Source organism: Rhincodon typus, chromosome 48 (genome assembly GCF_021869965.1).
Source record: "Rhincodon typus isolate 14 chromosome 48, sRhiTyp1.1, whole genome shotgun sequence".
Classification (NCBI taxonomy): domain Eukaryota; kingdom Metazoa; phylum Chordata; class Chondrichthyes; order Orectolobiformes; family Rhincodontidae; genus Rhincodon; species Rhincodon typus.
The window spans coordinates 4,808,701-4,813,462 of record NC_063379.1 but is presented as its reverse complement, the minus strand read 5'-3'; the positions used below and the strand labels follow the sequence as shown (position 1 = coordinate 4,813,462).

The 4,762-nt window shown below is 49.7% G+C and overlaps 1 protein-coding gene across 1 annotated transcript in view; it reads right to left on the bottom strand.

Annotated features, from left to right (window-relative positions):
• Positions 1-3,686, bottom strand: part of ncstn (nicastrin) — a 6,876-nt gene extending 3,190 nt beyond the window's left edge. Inside the window, exons 1-2 of the mRNA XM_048620856.1 lie at positions 3,602-3,686; positions 133-237 (exon numbers count right to left, since the gene is read on the bottom strand). The gene's annotated coding sequence lies outside the window, so the exon portion shown is untranslated. The remainder of the gene's footprint in view (positions 1-132; positions 238-3,601) is intronic.
• Between the last annotated feature and the right edge of the window lie 1,076 nt (positions 3,687-4,762).

Below are 4,762 nucleotides of genomic sequence, written 5' to 3'. Positions count from 1 at the left end.
CCCTCCGCTCCCTTCACCCTTCCCTCCCCTTTTCCCTCCCATCCCCACTCCCCCCCTCCCCGTCCCCTCCTCCCCTCCCCCCCTCCCCCCCCACCCCAGCCCTCCTGCCTGCCCCCCGCCCCTCACACTCACACTGACAGCCGATCTGGTGGGTCGCGTTGAGGAGTCGGACACAGGGGGCCGTTGTGTTTAAATTGATGTAAATCTTCTGCTCGACAGAGTTGGTCCCACAGAGACCTGCCAGGGGTAGGGGGGGAGCGGGGAGGAAGAGCAAAAGATTCAGCCTGTGGTTCCTATCGTACCGCCAATCACAGATCTAGGTCACCCCGTCGCTTTTACACCATGACCCGTAATATTTGTCACACACTAACACCCAGCTCGTTTCCACAGACCAGGTCCAAAAATACACAACATCCTTTCTCACTGCACTGGACAGGTCTGACCCTTGGGAATGATCCAGGAACATTCTGTGTCCCTTACACTTCAGTATCATATTGATGGGGAACTGAATTTCTCTTCATCAGATCCACAGAGGAGAGCTCAGAGGTCTCTGTAATCCCCTTCCCAATGTGTTCATTTCCATCCCTTCCCGCTGATTACCAGCTCGAGACCAACATCACCCCAGCAGCACCTCACCGAACCAAACTCCCCAGATGGCCACTTTGCCCCCTCAGCTCCGCCACTCAACAGGATCATGGCTAATCCAATTACTCTACGTTCCTGCTGACCCCTTCCACTTCCAATACCTGATCAATGGGGAGGCGATGGCCGAGCGGTATTACCGCTAGACTCTGAATCCGGAAACTCAGAGCACGTTCTGACAACCCCGGTTCACATCCCACTATGGCGGCTGGTGGAATTTGGATTCAATGGAAAAACATCTGGAATTAAGGGTGGACTGACATCCACACTCATGGAATTGTATCTTACAATATCCCACACACCACCATCACCATCCCTGGATATGTCCTGTCCCACCAGAGGCGGGGCGGGGGGATACAGTCGGGAGGGAGTTGCTCTGGGAGTCCTCAACGTTGACTCTGGACCCCATGACGTCTCATGGCTTCAGGTTAAACATGAGCAAGGAAACCTCCTGCTGATTACCACGTACCATCCTCCCTCAGCTCCTCAATGTTAAACAACATTTAGAGGAAGCACTGAGGATGGCAAAGGCACAAAATGTACTCTGGGTGGGGGATTTCAATGCCCACCACCAAGAATGGCTCGGCAGCAGTATTACAGATCGAGCTGGTCGGGTCCTAAAGGACATAGCTGCTAGACTGGGTCTGCAGCAGGTGGGGAGGGAACCAACAAGAGGGAAAAACATACTTGACCCCATCCTTACTAATCTGCCAGCTGCAGGAGCATCTGTCCAGGACAGTATCAGTAAGAGTGACCATCGCACAGTCCTCGTGGAGACAAAGACCCGCCTTCACATTGAGAATAACCTCCATCGTGTTGTGTGGCACTATCACCGTGCTAAATGGGACAGACTTCGCACAGATCTAGCAACATAGACTGGGCATCCTGGAGGCGCTGTGTCCCATCAACAGCAGCAGGATTGTACTCCAGCACAATCTGTAACCTCATGGCCCGGCATATCCCCCACTCAACCATTACCACCAAGCCAGGGGATCAACCCTGGTTCAATGGAGTGCGCAGGAGGGCATGCCAGGGGCAGCATCAGGCTGAGATGAGGTATCAACCTGGTGAAGTCACCAAACAGGACTACTTGCTCACCAAACAGCGAAAGCAGCGAGTGATAGACAAGAGCTAAGCGATCCCACAACCAACAGATCAGATCTAAGCTCTGCAGTCCTGCCACATCCAGCCATGTTAATGTGGTGAATCAATGGGTATCAGGGAGCAAACTCTCCACTGGTTTGAATTAAACATGGCACACATGGTCACTGTTGGTCAATCATCTCAGCTCCAGGATATCTCTGCAGGAGTTCCTCAGGGTAGTGTCCTAGGCCCAACCATCTTCAGCTGCTTCATCAATGCTCTTCCCTCCATCATAAGGTCAGAAGTGGGGATATTCGCCGATGATTGCACAATGTTCAGCACCATTCGTGACTCCTCAGATACTGAAGCAGTCCATGTTCGCATGCAACAAGATCTGGACAATATCCAGGCTTGGGACAACAAGTGGCAAGTGACCTTTGTGCCACACAAATGCCAGGCTATGACCATCACCAATAAGAGATAATCTAACCACTGTCCCTTGACATTCGATGGTGTTACCATCACTGAATCCCCCACTATCAACATCCTGGGGGTTACCATTGACCAGAAACTCAACTGGACTCACTACATTAACACAGTGGCTACAACAGCAGGTCAGAGGCTGGGAATACTGCGGCGAGTAAATCACCTCCTATCTCCCCCAAAGCCTATCCCACCATCTACAAGGCACAAGTCAGGAGTGTGATGGAATACTCCTCACCTGCCCTGGATGGGGACAGCTCCAACAACGCAAGAAGCTCGACACCATCCAGGACAAAGCAGCCCCCCACTTGATTGGCACCACATCCTCAAACATCCCACTCCCTCCCCACACCGACACTCGGTCGCAGCAGTGTGTACCATCTACAAGATGCTCTGCAGAAATTCACCAAAGATCCTCAGACAGCACCTTCCAAACCCACGGCCACTTCCATCCAGAAGGACAAGGGGCAGCAGATACATGGGACCCCCACCCCCTGCAAGTTCGCCTCTGAGCCACTCCCCCTCCTGACTTGGAAATATATCGCCGTTCCTTCAGTGTCGCTGGGTCAGAATCCCTGGAATTCCCTCCCTAAGGCCATTGTGGGTCAACCCACAGCACATGGACTGCAGCGGTTCAAGAAGGCAGCTCCCCCCACCTTCTCAAGGGGGGCAACTAGGGACAGGGGCAAGAAATGTTGGGCCCAGCCAGCAATGCCCACATCCCATGAGTGAATTTAAAATGCATTTCGCTCATCAACAATCGATTTCTGCCTTAGAAATATTCAGGAACTCTGCTTCCTGCACCTTTTCACAAAGAGTTTTACAAAAGCTCATAATCGCCCGAGAGTAAAAAATACAATTTTTACAGCTCATTTGGGAAAATGTGCAATTCTGAAGATCCCTCCCCCCACAAAATCCCTGTTCTATCTGTCGGACAGATCCAGGTTCACAGAAACCACTCAGCAGTTTGCCTACTCAACAAAAAAAAAACTCATGTTTATTCCAACTAAGTGATTTCTCATCACAAGTAAACAGCTAGAAACTGTCAAATTTGGTTCTGCTGGTTGGGCCTCTGACTCTCACACACAAACAAACCCACAGGAACAAAATAAATTCATTGCTCATAATGCAATCTGCTGTACATTGGGGAAACGAAGCGTAGGCTGGGTGACTGCTTCGCAGAACATCTACATTCTGCTTGCAAATAGGACCCTGAACTACCCGTTTCCTGCCACTTTAACGCACCACCCTGTTCCCTGGCCAACATCTGTGTGTCAGGCTTGCTGCAATGTTCCAGTGAAGCCCAACGCAAGCTGGAGGAACAACACCTCATTTTCCGCTTGGGGACCCTACAGCCCTTCAGGCTCAATATCGAGTTCAATAATTTTACAACCTCAACATCTTCAGTGTCCTTTAGCCACCCCTACACCCCACCAGGGGATACTTTCAGCACAGTTTCACCCATGCATAATCTCCATGATTATCTATCCAGCTTTTATATCGAGTCACACAGCATGAAAACGGATTTCCGGTCCACCCAGTCTACGCTGACCATAATCCCAAACTAAGCTGGTCCCAAAAGAACTGCAGATGCTGTATAAATTAGAAACAAAAACAGAAGTTGCTGGAAAAGCTCAGCAGGTCTGGCAGTATCTGTGAACAGAGAAATCAGAGTTAACATTCCGGGTCCTGGTGACCCTTCCTCAGAACACTACCAGACCTGCTGAACTTTTCCAGCAATTTCTGTTTTTGTGTCCAAGCTAGTCCGACCTGCCTGCTCCTGGCTCATATCCCTCCAAACCTTTCCTATTATGTACTTATCCAATTGTCCTTTAAACTCTGTAACTGTACCCACATCCACCACTTCCTCAGGAAGTTCATTCCACACATGAACCAAACTCTGTGCAAAAAATAAATTGTCCCTCACATCTTTGGAAAAATCTTTCTCTTCTCACCTTAAAAATATGTCCTGTAGTATTGAAATCCCCCATCCTAGGGAAAGGACAGCTGCCACTCACCTTATCCATACCCCTCATGATTTTATTAACCTCTGTATGTTCACCAGGCTACCCAACCTCTCCCAGTAACTCAAACCCTCCATTCCCGGCAACATCCTGGTAAATCCCTTTTGAACCCTCTCCAGTTTAATAATATCCTTCCTGTAACAGGGCGACCAGAGCTGGACATGGCGCTCCAGAAGAGGCCTCGCCAATGTCCTGTACAACCTCAACATGACGCCCCAACTCCTACACCCAATGGTCTGAGCAATGAAAGCAAGTGTGCTAAACACCTTCTTAAACCCCCCATTTACATGTGACACAAACTTCAAAGAATTATGTATCTGCACCCCCAGGTCCCTCTGTTCTACAACACTACCCAGGGCCCTACCATTAACCGTATAAGTCCTGCCCTTGTTTGTTTTACCAAAATGGCATACCTCACATTTATCCAAATTAAACTCCATCTGCCACTCCTCAGGCCATTGACCCAATTGATCAAGGTCTCTTTGTAATTTTAGATAAACTTCCTCATTGTCCACTATACCAACAATTTT